Source organism: Castor canadensis, chromosome 18, assembly GCF_047511655.1.
Source record: "Castor canadensis chromosome 18, mCasCan1.hap1v2, whole genome shotgun sequence".
Lineage (NCBI taxonomy): Eukaryota > Metazoa > Chordata > Mammalia > Rodentia > Castoridae > Castor > Castor canadensis.
Genome location: NC_133403.1, coordinates 11,983,555 through 12,002,382, shown reverse-complemented (window position 1 = coordinate 12,002,382; position 18,828 = coordinate 11,983,555). Strand labels below are relative to the sequence as shown.

The 18,828-nt window shown below is 41.1% G+C and overlaps 1 long non-coding RNA gene across 1 annotated transcript; it reads left to right on the top strand.

The window, feature by feature from the left end:
* The first annotated feature begins 3,378 nt into the window (after nucleotides 1-3,378).
* LOC141418883 (uncharacterized) lies at nucleotides 3,379-11,221 on the top strand. The gene is made up of 2 exons (XR_012443549.1): nucleotides 3,379-5,969; nucleotides 11,002-11,221. It is a non-coding gene; the product is annotated as an uncharacterized lncRNA (long non-coding RNA).
* Nucleotides 11,222-18,828: the final 7,607 nt, after the last annotated feature.

The window sequence follows — 18,828 nt, the reverse complement described above, 5'->3', positions numbered from 1 at the left end:
CGTTTGCAAGACCCCATCTCAACCACTAAAATCTGGACATGGGAGCACTGCCTGTCATCCCAGCTATGCAGGGAAGCATAAACAGGAGGACTGTCGTCCAGGGCAGCCCAGGCATAAAGCAAGACCCTACCTCAAAAATAATCAAAGCAAAAAGGTCTGACAGAGTGGCTCAAATGGTAGAGTGACTCTCCCAAGCTCAAACCCAGTATAGCCAGAGAAAGAGATGGGGAGAGGAAGACAGTGAGAGAGAGAGAGAGAGAGAGAGAGAGAGAGAGAGAGAGAGAGAATGACTGAGTGCTATGGTGCACACATGTAGTCCCATCTACTCAGAAGACAGACAGGAGGATCTCTGTTGAGCCCAGGAGTTCAAGGTCAGCCTTGGCAACATGAGACGCCATCTCAAAATAAAACTTTAAACAACTTTTAAATATCCACAGTGTAACTAGCCTCAAAAGAATGTCCAAAAGCTAGAAGGACTCTAGAGGTCAAGAGCTGGAGCCCAGCAAGGCAGGAGAGCCCCAGGGCTAAGTACAGCTCGGTGACTTTCAACACCACCTAATGTCCCTCAGCATTCTGGTCCCATACTGTTAAATGGGCATTTGTGGCTAAAAATATTTAATTCAATGGTAAGTTCTGTTGTTACTCAGTGCCGTTAATATCATTATTTTAAAACTGCTGAAGGAATTGACAACTCCATCCTCTCTAAGACGAGGAAAAATGAGAGCCACAAAACCAGTAACCACTTCTCACACTCTCACCAGTAGAAGCAAGTCAGAAAATAAAATGCTGGTGTGTGCCCCTTAATTGTCTAGTGCATTCATTTCTGCAGAGCTATCCCCCTCCTCCACAAACACAGAAGAGAAGTCAGCGAGGGACAGGGGGATGGCATGCTCCAGGAGACTCCAGGAGACAGTCCTGCTCTGCAGCTTCCAGTTGGGGCAGAGGCCCAGTCTGCAGCCAGGACCTGATGGACCCTCCTCTTGCCTCCCAGCTCACTCCAGTATACCTTAAAATCAACGATTATTTGGACACAGTGCTTCAGAATGCTGCAGCAGACTTTTTTTCTTTTGTCTGAGCCCTGTGAAGCAAGCTCTGTCCAGTTTATTTGCCTCTGTTCTCTCTATGTGGGCCTTGGAGCCAGGTAAGCCGAGCACACACACAGCCATGTGCTTGGTGCTTGGCTCCTGCTGCAGCTGCCCACTCGGCATCTGGCCCATCTTCTGGCTACCTCCATGAAAGTAAGGGTCATTATGCTCCACATAACATGCATGGACCGTGCATGACCTCGTGACGAGCCTCTTTTTATCCCTGCCTCGGCTGGAGTGTCTGTCAGCGCTGTTCACTTTGAGCTGCGTGCCAGGTCCTTCTGGTCAGCTTTAAACACAGTGTTTCAGTCAGAACCTGAATAAGTCCCCAGTTGTCCCTTGCCAGCCCCAGCTGTTCAAGAGGGAGAGAATGGGATCACGTCTACCTGCGAATTCTACCCTGTACTCAGCAGATCCTTCGGAGGCTCTTCCCTGGGAGAGATGGCTTCTCTCTGGTCTCCACCACTGTTGTGGTGTGAGGAGTGAATGGAAGGGAGACAGCACCACTCTGGGGGGCTGTGCTGAGTGTAGGGTACTTTTCATCTCAAGACAGGGAAAGGGACTGTCAGCCATGTTGGCCGTGCTGGTGACCTTCCACCCTGACTGCTGGTCCTTCTCAGGTTGGTGCTTCCTGAGTTGGAGTAGAAATGAAAGGTAGGAAGGTAGCCTCACTAACATGCTGCCACGCTAGGTTAGCAAAGGCTCAAGGCTTTGGGCGTCCTCTGTGGCTGCTGGGATGTGCCAGTGGCAGGGGCTCCACAGTGACAGGGAGGGGGCTTCATGCCTTGAATTGCCTGTGTCCTAGGACCAGGTAAGAGGCAGTCATCTTCTGGCCCATCAATGGACCCAGAGTCCTGTCCCATGAACAGCCCAATCTGTCTCAGGGATCCCTGCAGTTAGGGACTGGCTCCCTAAAAGGCCTTAGCTCTTCCCAGGCCGTGTCCATCCCTCTGGCAGCCACTAAAGTACCTCTCTCTGGAATCCAAGACCAAAGGGTTCTTCAGAATGCTTTCTACTTTTGAAGAAATGAGCACAGATACTGTGTGTAATCTGGGCCCACAGTATGCTCTGAATAATCTCTATAAAATTGTTACTGTCTGTAATGTGTGCTATTGAGGTCTCTATGTAGAGCAAAGATAGTGATTTGACTTTCTTTACTGCTTTGGGTGGTACTGGAGTTTGTACAAAAGGCCTTATGCTTGCTAGGTAGTTACCGTACCACGAGAGCCTAGCCTCCAGCCCTCTCAGTTTTTAACTTCCTAGAACCAGTAAGTTTTCAAATCTGTAAAGAGGCTCATCATTTTTGCATTGGTAAATAGATTCAACACTTAGACTGATTGTTTAGAATTCTACTTTGGCCTTCTCCTACTTCAGGGGCACCTCAAACTCAACTAGAGGTGAGACAGCAGGTCTTCTCTGAGTGTGTCATAGCCTCTTGTGTCTAGATCGCCTTAGACATGAGTATAGCTTTTAGATCCCCAGATGTCTGTGGAAGTATCTAAATCACCCCTGTCAGTACTCCCTACTTTTCTCGTTTTATGTGGTTAATTTAATATTTGCCTCAACATTTATGTATGAGCTCAGGTGACCACAAGAGAAACTTTGCATGTATTGTTTTCAATGTATGTTTCTAGAGAATATGCTCTAAGGAAGTTTGAATCTTTGCAGATATGGATATATAGTAGATACATCAGATCAAGTTCCACTCCTCTCCTCCTTCCATTCACATGGCTTCAAGACACACTATGACCTATTGCTCATAATGTCTTTGTTTCTGCAGATGAACTTAAAAGAATCTGAATGTGGTAAGTAATCTCAAGTTACCTGGTGAAGAAAAATATCTAGGTACTATGATACATGCAGTACCCTTACTGTCTTCCCTTTGTGGAATCATCCTGATTCTGGGTTTTCAGAGGGAATAGGATAATAAAAGTGTTTGAGGGGAAAGTTGATAGTCTGTGTAAAAGTGCACAAGTCAAGCTTCTGTAGTTCCTGGAAGAAGATGTGTGGGTCCCCTTTGGTGGGTGTGAGGTTTTTACTTGAAGATTGCTGGGGCTTTGTGCGAATCTATGATTTTTTGGTTATGAACTTTGTGTGTGTCTGTGTGTGTGTGTGTGAGAGAGAGAGAGAGAGAGAAAGAGGAGAGAGAGAGAGATTATGTGTTTTCTCAGTAGGTATTTCTTGCTTACAAAAGTCTTTCATAAATGCACATTTATATATTGTATTATGTTGTCTTGGGTGCAATGCTACCTGATGTTTTCTTTGATATTCCCACTGTTCTAGGTGGGGAAATGAACGTTCCATAATGCATGATACCAGCTCTCAAATTCATAAATGGAAAAGTCACAATATGAACCCCTCTGTGGGGGCCAATGCTCACGCTCTCAATTACTGAAATAAAATTAGGATTCAGTCATGGGATCATTGGCTCTAGTGCAGAGAGCTCAGCATTCCTGTATATGTTGTGAAGTTCCCCAGCCTATTAAATTTTTAGATGCTGCCCATCAATATAAAATTTCAGGGTTCTTAGAGGAAGATTTTCACGCGGACTTTGGCATACTCACTGATGTGAAAAACACAAATACATCTCTGATTGCCCTGTGGGAAAATGTGGCCCACCACTGTAAGTTCTGGAGTCAGGTCTTAGATGCTGGCCCCAAACACATAACAATGGGCAAAATATTTTATATTGTTGTGTCCATGACCCTTAAATTGCTCAAGTTCTGCCCACTAAAGACCCTAGAGGAGTAACAAATAAGGAGTTAAAGTGATATTTATAATTGCTTCTTTCTTTTATGGTGGTAGTGGAGTTTGAACTTAGAGCCTTGTGCTCACTAGGCTGGTGCTCTACCTCTTCAGTCATGGCCCCGCCCTTATTTGCCTTAGGTGTTTTTGAAACAGGGTCTCACATTCATGCCCAGGCTGGCCTTGACCCCAACTCCTGCTTATGCCTCCCCTGTGACTGGGATCACAGGTGTGTGCCACAACACACAGATATCATTGGTTGAGATGGAGTCTCGGGACTTTCCCCTTAGCCTGGGCTCCAACTTCTGCTTTCCATGTTCCAAGTAGCTAATGCTATGGGCGTGAGCACTGTGTCCAGCTTGAGTGAGTTCTGTATTTCTGTTGTAACTCTCTTGTACCTTGATAAAGAGCATTTATACCCAACCCATGCCTCAGCTCCATAATGCACTCAGTTACTGTTGATTGGCTAGTGTGGCACGTACAGCCACCAGCTCAGTGGACACACTCATGACGTAGACACTGGAAAGAAGCATATCTTATGAGTAACGGTCATTTTTAATTGATAAAATATCAGCATTTTCATATCAAATCAAATCATTATGTTTTGACCTAGGACCAGTGACTTAACACAGGAGAATGTGTTTCCTGGGATCAGTTCTAGGTCCCCAATATAAGTTTGCTTTAAATGCTGTGTGAATCCTGTATCATAGGTAAAAGCAGTAGCAGCATAGGCAGATCATTGGTTTGGTGCATGGAAAGTAAACGGTGTTTAATTTGATGGACCTCAGAGTGGGCAGAATGAATATGGGACTGGGAATCTGTTTCTGAGTCGTAGTATATAGTGTAGGACCTTGTGTAGATTAACCATTTCATGTCATATAATGTGGAAATTAGGTAAAAAATGCAAGGACTCAGCTTCTCATTTATTTCCTGCTTTTCTTTGTTGTCCTTCCTCTCCAAAGAGAATAATACTTTCCAAGCAGAAAGAAATTTTCATTTCAATTTGCCCAAGAATTTAAATGTAGTTTGTCATTCTCTCTGAAACCAACTAAAGCCTTCCTCTTCCTCCTATATTTTCAATACTAAGTTTTTAATTACTTATTGTATCATAGTTTTTGTGAAGAACACAAAGGAAATGAAATAGTTCCCAGTTTGACAGCTGAGACAATAAGATGTGATTAACACACATGATACAAAGTAAAATCTGTGAAGAATAAAAATTACTTTGTGAGGCTTTGTATGGTGTTCATGCCTATAATCCCAGATGCTTGAGAGGTGGAGATTGGGAGGATTGTGCTTCAAAGCCATCCTAGGCAAATAATTAAGCAAAGTCCCATGTCATATTTTTTAAAATATGCCACTGTTAAACCTCAAACCTTTGGTTGCGATAATTAGCACTTCTTGGCAATTGTGACAAAAAGTTTTTAAGTTGAATTAGCTGTTGGTCTGTGATAGAGCAAATATAGGGAGTCACAACTGTGGCAGGCACACACTTGAACCACAAGGCAAAGTTCTAGTGTGGGCCTGTAGAGGTAAGTGAAATAGATTCTCTTGTTCTGATCTTTCAGGACTTACAGCTGTACCTTTGTGCTTCTCCCCTCACTATTTATTCTTGCTTTGAGGGGCATTTCTATGGGTGGATGGCAGAATATTTATCCTTGGCACTGCACAAGCTCCAGAGTTCTGAGATGTGAAGGGAGAAGCATGCATGACAGTGAGCACATGTCCATTCTGAAGACCTCAGCTCATACACTAACTCGGGGTGAGGGTTCTTCTTCTCCAGTCCTGTAATTGTTCACAATGTCAGTATTTCCTCTTCAAAGAAAGATAGTTCCTGTCATCTTTCCTGTCTTTCAAAATTCGGCTTTAGTTAGATGATTTCTGTCTTTGTACTGAGTAATTTAATCCTAGATCAGAACTCCACAGGATAAAGTATGTTGATAGCCAAATGAGTTGGTCATTGTTACAGAGGACACTGTTGTCTTTGAAGGACCATCACCACCCACCTCCCAGAGTCCGCCATCTTGAGTGGGCCTGACTAGGGGCTTATGAAGTCAACACCCAAGCTCATCCTGTTTGCCAAAGACCTTTTGTGGAAGGTTCAGGAGTAGATCCCCAACATAGGTCTGTCACCGAAAGGTAAGAGAACCCTGTTTTTTCCCTGAAATTATTATGTGAAGTTGTAGACTTAGAATTGAACTGGAGCCTCTTCACATACTTTAGTAATGTCCCAGGTTGAAACTCCCTGGCCTTTCCTCCCTAATGCTTCCACAATCTTTTAAGGACCATCCACTTCACATAGTAGTCTAAATTCGACAGTGTATCATCTGTCACACCTCTCCCTCTCCTCAGCTGACTTGAATCGACTTACAGAAAAGTAATGTGTTTGAAAGGAAAACGTATAGGTTCTAAGTCCCAGTCCACATTTGAATGAAGCTCAGAGATGATCCTTGGATGTCAAGATCCAGGCTGGGGAAAATAGACTTTCCCTGGGATTCCTGACTTTTAAGTTCATCCCTGTTTTGAGCAGAGGTGTTCTGACATTTCCTGTCCAGTTGTGATGTTAGAACCCAGTCACTGTCTATGTGACTAGTGTTTTCTGTGGTTGGAGGCTGTGATCCTGATGATGGCTTGATCAGGGCAGACTGAGACTTCACTACTGGCCAGAGAAGCCAGAAGGTGCACATGAAGAGAGAAGGAGGTTTGTATGGGGGTTATGTGGGTTGGAGAGGTAGGGAGTGAGGGACAGTGAGAGAGAGAAGAGAGAAGAAAGAGGGGATGTGAATATTCTCATTTTCCCATATGGGGACATGCACTGAGGCAGAGCATGAATCAAAGTTCCCTAGGTGCCTCTCATGGCCTTCATGCACCTTGACGGCCAGCTTTTCCTGCAAGTCCATCCCTAAGTCTATTTCTCTGTTTGACCATCCAGAAATCTTTAGCCTGCATAAAGAAAGGCCCTTTATGTTGAAGGGTTGAAGGCCTCTGCCATTGGAGCAGTGTTTGCTTTAAGCAGGGAAAGTTTTCATTCAATTGATTATGTGGTCTTATCCCACTTTATCTTAAAAAGTGCCCAGTGCAGTGAGAGATGCTTGTCCATTTTCCTCCCTGCAGATGCAGGATGCAGGCAGAAGACCCAGAGCTGTGGGGTCGTCATGTCTGTCAAAGTTAGGTCGGGGTGACCACATGACCACCATCTTCCTGTTCTACCTAGTCCACAGTCAGGATTAACTGTCCCTTGTTGTCACTGGATGTCTCTCAACCTGTGAGACCATGAGGATTCTTTCCTTTTACTCTGGAAGAGGACTAAAGAATGTGACTTCAGGAACCTGAGCAAAGAGTTGCTATCATGGAGATTCTGGTCTAAAGGAAAAAGATTGCTCTCTGGGGGACATGCTGCTGACCTTCATCTATTGATTACTGCACCTGTCACCTGGTATAGGGGTTCAGTGCACTCTGAGGGAATGTAAGGAAAAAAGAAGACAAGAAATGATAAAGACACAACAGAGAAGGGAAAAAGGTTGATTCAGTTTCCTCCCAGTGCGAACACTGAACAGCTAGATGAGCATATAGTGTGTTCACAAATCAAATTAATTATGCTGTCTTATTAAAGAGAATGGCTAAGATAGATGTGCTAGAAATGGTTAGGAATAAGATCATGGGGATGTCAGGACTTATCTGATTCTAGGATCATCCTCTTTAGAGATGGATTCTGGAGAATAGAAACTATAGGAAGTACATTCACACATTCTCTGAAAACTAAACTAGACACAGGTGAAGACCTGGCTTGCCAGAGAGATGAGGAGTCCTGAAGGAGGCAGGGGCAGAGGGAAGATGGAGAAGGAAGAGTCTGAGGGAACACATCAGCCAGAGTAGTTAAGGCTAGGTCCACTGAACATTTGAGCTGTTTCCAGGAAAGGAGAATGTGCCTCTGAACACGGTTAGGGTCACTCTGACAGCTCTGGAAATGTAACACAGGGTTCACCCTTTATGGAATAGGATGAGGCAGCTGATTAGTGGCTAATTGTGCCTGGGCTTTACTGGTCAGTATTCTCACTCTTTGACCATAGCATTCGTTCTTCCTTTTGTTGGTGCTACTGAGGTTTGAACTACAACTACTTAAACCTTGCACCAAGTACTTTTTGTTTTAGTTTAGTTTCAGACAGGGCCTCTTGCTTTTGGTGAGGTTGGCCTCAAACTATGATCCTCTTATCTCCACCTCCTAAATTCCTGGGATTAGAAACCTGAGCCAGCATACCTCGCAATAGTATCTACTTTTGCTATTTGACTTTAAGAGAGTATGAGGATGTGCCTGTAGATTTATTGTTTTATTAGGCTTTCTGAAATGCCTTATTATGTTACAGGTTCAAGGCATAATCTGTATGTTTCTTTTCTCCATATTTGTGGACTAATCTTTCTATAAAGAATTCTCTCTTGAAGGTGTCTCCACAGAAATTGATCAGTGAAAATATGCTCAGAGCAATGTTCAAAGGAAACCAGTTTTTTTTCTCATTCTTTGTTCCCTGAAACACTGTGTGCAGCTAAAGTTGCTTGTGCTACCATGAGCTATAAATACAGCAATCATTGGACTTCTCTTCAAGCTTTATACTAGAGATGTGGAGAACCCCTGTATAGTCTGAGGTATCTTTGGATTCAGAAACGTGACTGGGAATCCCAGAGCTCTGGGTCTTACTTCAGTCTGATTATTAGCTCAGGAAATACCCAGAGAGTTCCATGACCTTGGCTAGAACCAGAATACTATATGTTCACCAACACTGAAGCCATTGGTCAGGTTTGGTTTTGTCTTGCAGTTCCTCTAGGAGATGAAGAGTGGGAGGAGTTTTGAGTTAGCACAGGGTGGGAGAGGGAACCTTCCCATAAAGGAGATAAGTTAGACTAAAGTTTCTCATGGCTCTGAACCTAAGTGGTTGAGATAGATGAGGAATGGAGACTTTCTGAAGCCTGTTGATACCTGTGCAGTGAGAGGAGCAAGAAGAGAAAAGGACACCAACCATGGCAGAAAAGCAATCTGGGGAAAAACAAACAAACGAAGGCAATGCTGAAGGTTTCCCAATGCGCGATTTCCCATTATACTTTAAAGCCATAGCCACAAAGGAAGCGTGATGACGGCTACCAATAGCATAGAGTAGAGGGTCCCAGACTAAATTCACACAGCTACACACACCATCTGATGTTTACAAAGTGCCTAAAACATACAATGGGGGAAAGGAAGTCTCTGTAATAAGTGGTCTTGGGGAAACTGTATACTTGATCTCTCCCTCCCATTCTGTGCAAAACTCTTCTGAAACTGGAGCAAAGCCCTTAATGTAAGACTGGAGAGTTTTAAACTAATGAGAGGAATATATAGTGTAAATACTTTAATATATAGGCATAGGCAGTGACTATAGGTCAGGAAAAAAGAACACGAATTGTTAAATGAAATGTATCAAATTAAAGCGCTTTTTTACAGCACAGGAAACAACACATTAAAGAGACAAACTTCAGAGTGGAAAAAATTGTTTGCTAGCTCTTAATCTCACAGGGGACTAATATCCAGAATATATAAAGAACTTAAAAAAGTAAACACAAAGTAACAAATGTAAACACTGAAATAGCAGTCCAGTCCAATCATTACAAAGGCCAGTTTTCAAAAGGAAATGCAAATGGCAAGTAAAACCATGGAGAAAAGGTGCAAACTATTAGGCATTAGGGAAATTCAAATCAAAAAGACATTGAGATACCACCAGATTTGTCAGAATGCCCTCTGGCATGAAAACAAAAGCTGCAAATGTGTGTGACTATGCAGGGACAAATGATCCCCTTATATACACTGTTGACGGTAATATCAATTAGCGCAGACACTATAGAATTGCATAGGAAGCTTCCTCATTAAACTAAAAATGGGATTGCAATGTGACTTTCCCAAGTATATTGGCCAGTCCAGTGGTGGGGTAGGTTTGGCCATCCATGTGTATCTCATACCCCTAAATTACCTCCAAGGAGGGAGGCATGGGTTCATTTGAACTGGTTTTGCCATTCTAGATTCAGTACCCTTAAGTAGAGTGGTAAAATTGCACTGATGTGGATGCAACCCATATTTATAGACAGCAGTGTAAGTTTCTTACACTTCATGGAGACACCTGTGTGTTTGGAGGACTAGCATTACAGGTGGTGACTACCATCCAGAGTCCTGAACCCTGAATGGGCAATGACTGTGCAACTCAAAGTTCAAAACCAAGAACATCTGCATCCCCATGGACTTTGAACAAGTTCAGGAGCAGATCCCAAGCATAGTTCATCCCAGGATGGTGAATGAACCCAGTTTTCTTCCTGAAATGAATCTGGGAAGGTGCACACTTAGAATTGAACTGGAGCCTCCTCACACAGTTCCGTAATAGAGAAGGCAGAACCTCACTGGCCTTCCCTCCCTAACCATCCCCTAATCTTTTAAGGCCCATCCATTTTACATGGGAATCTAATATCTAGAGTGAATTAGAATACATTATTAATGTTGCTTTGGTTTTCTGCCATTAAACTGATATAACCCTATTATTTGTGGATGCACTTCTAGAGTCTTCCCTCATGAAATGTTACACAGGAAATATCAAGTCCCCTTCAGGGAACAGCATTATAATTTTTCCTTTTCTAGTTCTGCAACCAGCAGGTGGTGCAGGTGAAGGTACTGTGGCTATTTAATTAGTTTGAATCAGGAACAGTAATTATTGATTTTCTCTGTCCCAATACACAAGTGAAAACTATGAAGAGGCTAAGTAGTACTTTAATAAGTGAATTTTTAAATTTTTAATTAGTATTGCTATAAGCAGAGAATTTAAAAATAAATTTTAAAATCAAGTTTGGTTTTTATTTAATGGTAGACAGTATTTCTGTTATTCCTCCCCCTCTTCTTAGCTAACAGGAATTGATTTACAGAAAAGTAATGTGCTTGAAAAGAAAATACAGGTGCTGACCCACAGGTCCTAAGTCCTGGTCCACATTTGAGTGAAACCCAGAGATGATCCTGGGAGGGTAAGTTCATTCTAGGAGTACAGTCTTGCCCTGGTAATCTTGACCTTCAAGCTCATCCCAGCTGAGCAGATGTTCTGACATTTCCTGGATAGTTCTGAAGGTAGAACCTCCTTACTCTCTGTATGACTGATGTTTTCTCTCCTAGGATGCTCTGCCCCTGAGGATGGCTTGATCAAGGTAAACTGAGCCTTGACTACTGGACTGAGGAGCCAGAAAGCACAAACTGTAGAGTCCAGGGTATCCACATGTCCTGAGGACAAGAAAGTTGCAAATCTGGAATCTCACAGATATAGACCTCAGAGTTTCTTCACCTAACTTGTCCTCATCGATATCCTCAATAATAAAAGGGCTATATTCTCAAAATATTCCTCAACAAATTGTGAATTATTATACCTGTGATAGCTGTGCGAAATCCTTAATTTAAAATGAGTTGATCCCAAGTGTGGTTTACCTGGAACCCCTGAACCTGTGGCTGATGTCCGAAGATGGGGCAATAATATGGTAATTGTGCATTTAATCTGTGAGATGTGATCTCAATATAGGAAGCTAACATCAGCAATGAATTTTCAGATTGATTACAGCTGAATTTTTCAACCAGACATGCGCAAATTCACTCTAGGGTGAGCAAAGCCCCAGAAACAATGCAAGCTTGAAGAATGGGACAGGTACTGCCCTATGAATATACCTGAGCTGCTCTGTAACCTGGAAAGTAAAATTCCCTAAGGTTACAGGTTCTTGTATAACCTCACCTGTAACAAATATTTGTACATAGGGTAACATTTGCACTGAGCTAAGTTTCCAAAATACCTGAAATGGTAGAAACTCTTCAGGTAGGGTCAGGTGGCTGCCTTTGAACTATGAGGGAAGTGGTGAGCAAGTAGGCTAGGCAGTTAGCTGAACTTAGCCAGTATAGCTAGGACAGAAGGGCCCCTGAAAAACCCCATGATGACCCCCTTGGAGTCTTAATGGGCAGAAGGAAAAACCAGAATGAGGACACTATGAAGACTAGGAGGATTTTCAAACACCCCTTCCACTGTGATTTAAATGGTCCAACTGAGTAGCCTAGAGATTGACCAAAGCCTTGGATAAAATCTTAGACCATGTCACTTCTCTAGCCATGCTCTCTTGGGACCCCTGTCAGATCTGGAGGCTCTACTCTTTGCTATTTTTCTATCTCAATAAATTCTTCCACTTTCACTCATTCTCCTTATCCATGATTGCCATTGTTTGAAATTTCAAGACAAAGGCCCGAGGCTCAAACAGAGCACACTGTCAACAAAACTACCCCTAAAAGTAGTTGAGGATAGACCACCTGCCAGGTGACAATGACTCTGGATGACTACTTCTCCTAAAACCCTGAAGAATAAGGACTGAGATAATGACCAACTAGGGCACACCTGTCAATGGGACTATCTTTAATAATTCTTTGTCTATTTAATGCTGAAACTCATATCTGTACCACAAAAGTGGCTGAAGATTGGATGAGTGCTTACTTTGCCTCATTTTTCAGCATATCCTAAGCTATGTAATAAATTTCTTTTCTCCAGTGTTTTTGCATTGGCCTGGGTTTCTCTCTCCATCTCTCTTCTTTTTCTATCAGATGTTACTACAAATTGAACCTAGAGCCTCACTCATGCTAGGCAAATTGCTCCCCCAACCCCCACTTTTCTTTATAGTAAGGATTTTTAACTATAGTTTCTACAATGTCAATGACTTTAATAGACACAGGGCTATTCAGGGTGTCTATTTCTTCTTGAGTGAGCTTTGGGAATTTATGTTGATGGAATCTACTAATTTCATCATGTCGAATTAGGCACAAAGATGTTCCTAGTATTCCCTTACTATCCTTTTGCATCTGCAAGACCTTTAGTGTGAGTCACCTCTGTCACACCTTCTATTGGTAATTTTATCCCTGATCAATTTCTGTTGGAGATTGATCCCTTTTATTGATTTTCCCAAAGATGAGCTTTCTGGCTCATTTATTTTTCTCTAATTTCTCCTTTGATTCCTGCTTTACCCTTTATTGTTCTTTCTATACTTCTTACTTTGAATTTAATTTGCTTTTCTTTCTCTACTTTCCTAAAGTGGAAGCAAAGATCAATGATTTGTGACTTTTCTGTTTTACTCTTTTTTTATTGGCAGACCTGGGTTTGAACTCAGGGCTTCAGATGCTTGCAAGGGAAGTCCTCTAATACGTGAATCACACCTCCAGCCCTTTTTTGGATTTAGTTATTTTTCAGATAGGATCTCATGTTTTTGCCCAGGGCCAGCTCACACCACAACCATCCTAGCTATGCCTCCCTGAGTAACCGGAATCAGAAGCTCATACCATTCCTGATTTATTAAGATGGGATTCTCAAGGATGAATCCCAAAGCTTCATCCTTCTGATAGCAACCTCCCAAATAACTGAAATTATAGGAACATACCACCATGCTCTTCCTAGAATCAACCATTTTTTGCTGTAATGGGGTTTGAACACAGGACCTTTCTCTTGTTAGGCAAATGAGCTACCACCTGAGCCACATCTCCAGCAGAAGTGCATTTCTTTGTGTGTGTGTTTATCTTGTTAGAATAGTTACTAACTTTAACGACAATCCACAAATTCTGCATTGTTTTCTATTTTCATATGCTTCTAATGACTAATTCCCCTTATCTCACCTATGAATAAGGCAGGTTTTCATAAATTTGGGTGTTTTCAAGAATTTTTTTATTACTGATTTCCAACTTAATTTCATTATGGGCAGCACGTATGTTTTGTATAAGTAATTCTTTTGCATTTTAGCGAATTACAATGGGGTTTATCTTCAGAAAGTCTCTGTGTGTACTTGAGAAAAATTTGATTTCTGCTGTTTCAGGGTGAAATGTTTTATACATAGCTTTTGTGTCAAGTTCTTTGATACTGCTATTCAAGTATTTTTGTGCTTTTTCTTCTCTCTGTACTATATTCTTGGTGATTATCTTCTTGCTCATTTTATGAATTTCTACCAGAGAAGCATATTAAAATCTCTGGTAATCATACATCTGTTTGTTTCTCTTCACATCTAATTTAAGTTTTGCTTCATGCATTTGAAGTGTTTCAAATAATGGATATGCAACTTACATTGAATTTTCTATTAAACCAATGCTTGAACCTCAGTTATGATATTTTTTACTGGTTAATTTCTGTTTGGCACTTTTACAAAAGTACTGGGTTATTTTTGTAGCCATACTCTATAATCCCCCTTATTTATGTATCAAACATACTTTACATTGTTTTTATATTATCTTGACTTTGTAGATATGCTTCTATCCATTGTTTTTGTAAGCTTCCGTCTGTTTTATATGTGGTGATTTTTATTTATTTATATTTTCAGTACTATAGTTAGAACTCAGACCCTTAAGCTTGCTAGGCCAGTGCTCTAACACATGATCCATTCTTGCTGCCTTTTTTTCTTCAATTATTTTTCAGGTGGTATCTTGAATTTTTGCCTTTGAATCCTCCTACCTTTTCCTTCCATGTAACTGAGATCACAGACACACACCATCACTCTGGGCTTACTGATTGGGATTGGGTCTCCAGAGCTCTTTCCTTGGGCTAGCATCAAACTGATGGAATGACAGGCATGACCTACTGTGCGTAGCTGTGTTGTGATTTTTTTATATATGAAATTATATTCCCAGAAACTGTCTTTGCATCCTTTAAAGACAATCTGTTTTCCTTTTGCTAGTCATCAGAAAGGAGCCAAAACCTTGATAAGACTTTACATTTTTTCTTAGTTTAACTTTTTTCTTTAGTTTGAACCCAAGGCCCCATATTTGCCAGGCAGGTACTGTACCACTTGAGCCATTCTGCCAGTCCACCTTGAGACATTTATGACTTCCCTGGTTGTGTGAGCAAACCAACTTTAAGGACCACTGAGGTTACACATATCCTCTCAGCAGAGATGTTTCTCTAGATGAAAAGTCATTCTTCTTGTTTTGGGGCCATTGGTAAGCTGTGTGGTATGGAGAAGAGGCAGACAGGTTTATTCATAGTTCACCTTGATGGAGAGGAAATTCAGTTTCTCCTCAACCCTCATAAGTTCACAGTTGGAACAGATCTCTGTAACAAAAGACAGATTAACAGGAGAAACACAAGTTCATTAATGTGTGTAATTCACATGCATAGGAGAACCTCAATGCAAGGAAACTCAAAGCAGTGACTTAGAACTCCTGTCTTAATAGCATCTGCAACAAATAACTATACAGTTTTAAAGGGTCAGCAAATTGTGAGGCATGCAAACAAATGCTAAGTAAAGTTTACTTAGTAAATTTTATTCCTATAAATTCCTTACATATAATCTGATGAGTGTTGTCAATGGTTAACCATTAGTCCCCTCTTGGGGATGGAAGAGCAGGAAGCCTTTATCTTTGAAAATCTGTGCCCTGCCTTAGACAAATTGTGGGCATGTGCTTCTGCTTCATCATCTTTGCTACAACAATCCCCTATATTTTGGGGAGATACATTCTGTTCCCCCCAGAACCCTAACCTGAAGTCTATCCTTTCTGACTCCCAAATCCACCTTGAGCAGATCCTAAGTTTTGTTGCTGTTCCTTCCCCACCCCTGGCTGAGAAAAGCAAAATTCAGTGTGGCATTTGGCAAAAATCTTACAAGTCAAAAGTGGTGTGTTAGTTGCTTTTGCATAGCTCCAACAAAAATAACTGACAGAAAGAACCTAAGGGAGGAAAGACTTATTTTAGCCCACTATTTCAGGGGTTTTAGTCCATCATAGTGGGGACTGTGTAGTGAAGCAGAGTAACTCACATTATAGTATGTTAATGATATAAATTCCAGCAGGGAAATGTCATAATATGCATAAATGGAATTTGCTGAATTCCATTAGAGGATAACTATATCAGCCTTGAATGAAACTCTTGTTTCAAACACTTGTCAGATCTTTTGTACATGGAGCAAGAAATATGGATTCCCCAGTATCTGTTATATTCATCTCAATATCATCAGGTTGAGGAACACACTATGACATTCTTCCTTTAGAAATAATTTCTACCTGCATTCTTTAAACAGGAGAAATGACAAAGATAGGGGGAAATTCTCCCTGATCTGACCGGGAGACTAGCACCCGCAAATACAGGTAAACGTCTGTTTTTACCATCTACATTCTGTATTCAGCTTCCATAGAATTCCCTCCAGCGATGGTACAGGTGCTCCATATTTCCACAGATTCCCTAAGCAGTCCATTGCATGATGACAGGTTTCTGATTAAAAGAATAAGGATTTCCAGTCATGAAGATAATGGTCCAGAGGACTCTCAATAGCTAAAGTGATCCTCAGCATAAGGAATGGATACAGATGAATCACAACACCTAAGTAATACAGAGCCATAGTAACAAAACCATCACGTTACTGGCACAAAAGCAGACATGTATCAGTGGAGTAGAATAGAAGGCCCAGAAATAAGCTCACGTTCCTACAGCCATCTACTTCTCAACAGAGGTGCCCAAAATGCACTGGAAAAAGGCAGCTTCTTTTCTGAAATGGTGCTAGGAAAACTGAATATCCACAAGTACAAGGGTGAAACTAGATCCCTGTCATATGTTCTAAAAATCAATTCAAAATAGATCAAGGATCTTAATGTAAGACTTGAAACTGCTAGAGATAAACTAGAGAAAACACCTCAAGAAATAGACATAGACAATGGATTTCTGAATAGGACTCCAATATCTCAAGCCTTAATAGGAAGAATTGATAAATAGGATTGTAACAAACTAAAAAGCTCTGTACAGCAAAGGAAACCATTACAAGAGTGAAGAGACAGCCAACTCTAAACCCAACAGGGGATTAATATCCAGAATGTATTCAGAACTCAAAAATTAAGCATCAAAAGAACAATAATCCAAGTAACAAATGGACAAATTAATTCAACCTACACTTCTCAAATGGAGAAGTACAAATACTAAATAATGACACTAAGATCTACTCAACAGCCTCAGCTGTAATGAAAATGAAATCAAAACCACATGGAAGTTGGGTGCTGGTGGTGGCTCAAACTTGTATTCCCAGCTACTTGGGAGGCTGATATCAGGACAATTGACGTTCAAGGTAAGACTGGACTCAAAATTTGTGTGATCTGCCCATCTCCATAGAAAAAAGGTAAGTGTAGTGGTGCATACCTTTCATCCCAGCTAATGCTGGAAGCCTAAAATAAGAGGATCATGGACCTGGTTGACATGGGCAAAGAAAAAAAAAGGCACTATTTCCAAAATAACCACAGCATAGAGGGCTTGAGGCTTGGCTCAGATGATAAGGTGCCTGCCTAGCAAGTGCAAAACCATGAGTTCAAATCCCAGTACTGTCAAAAAAAATTTCAATTCCATCTCACCCCAGTCAGAATGGGTATTATCAACACCACCACTGCGAACAACAGTAATGACAAAAAAGAGCAAATGATGGCAAGGATTCAGGGAAAAAGGAATCCCTATTCATTGTAGGAGCAAATGTAAATTAGTGTCACCTCTGTAAAAATCAGTATGGGTTTTCAGCAAAGAAGTAAAAATAGAAATGTTTCTTATACTTTGAGATGGGAGGGCACTTGTGGCTCCATCTGTTTTTCAGAATGTTTCCCATAGACTAAGAGACACATAACTCTGAGCCAAGAATTTCACAAAATTTCATCAGAACCCTTCAGCTAAAATCTATTTTTCACCTGAACCCCATAGAAATTTAAGCTCTCTGCTGCTACTATGCTGTAATTATGGAAATTCCTACAGGGAATAAGTACCTGCAGAAGTCAGAAAAAAACCTAAACCTCAATCCTCCAGAATTCTACTTCTCATCCTTGGAAAACATCTGAAATTATAAAAGATCTATCTGTGCAATCAATCAATAACTAGAATTCATAAATTATCATTTACAATCTAATTCTTACATTATAATTTTCAAGAGAACTGATATTTCTATGTCATTTTAGAATAAATACTTTAAACCTTAAGGGGACTTTGCTCTACTTGTTAGATCCTTTGTTTCTGGAACAGAGAACATATAGAAGCCAAAAATCTAACCCATTCCTTTCCATGTCCTCAGGATGAGGAACAAAGTTCAACATAAACCCACTCCTGGGATAATTCCACCTTTATCCTTCAGTCCAGGGCAAATTATTGAGGTTGAAGAATGTTACTGTTAATGACCTGAACACTAATGCATCCAGACTAGGACAAGTGTCTCAGAAAGGTAGGAGAAATAAGAGTGCTCCAGAAAACTCAGTCCTCTGATGGTAGACCATCACCTGAGCAGGATCTTCATTGATGACCAGCTTTGGCGCAAAAGGTCTACACCTCTAGAGCCATGAGGATAGTGGGCTACAGGTGGCTCAAATAATTGTCAATATATTGAAGAGGGTCAAAGAGATCACATCTGAACATTAATCAAAGATCCTAGCACACCATACAGAGCCAAGATTTTAGTGATAGTTGGGATAATCCTATCACCACATAGTCAGTGACCAACCAAACAATCAAGCTTTCCACAAACACAAAGAGAATATATTTCTTCCTAAGAATAGATCAGCTTTACCCTACTACCAAAAACCCATATCCAACAGAGTTATTTTCCTCACTGGGGATTACTGGCCAACGCAAACATCTCAATGATGTGTGGTATTTCCATCAATTAGGCTTTAATTTGATATTTATAAGAGTAAGTTCAACAAGGTTCGTAGCTCTTGCATCCTCATGAGATCAGTGAAAGGCAGAAGTGAATGAACTTGGGGTTGTGTACCAAAGTACTACCTTTAAGACACCTTATAGCTTATTAATTGAGTGAGATGCCATGGATGGAGACATGAGGAGAAAAAGACTCTAGTTACTAATGGAAAGTGTCTGGCTAACTTTGGAATCATTGTCTGATGAACTTGGGGAATATTGAGGTCACTGGAGGAGGCAAGGACAATAGTCAAGGCTAGTGTAGGTCAGGTAACCCTGAAGGAGACTTGGAG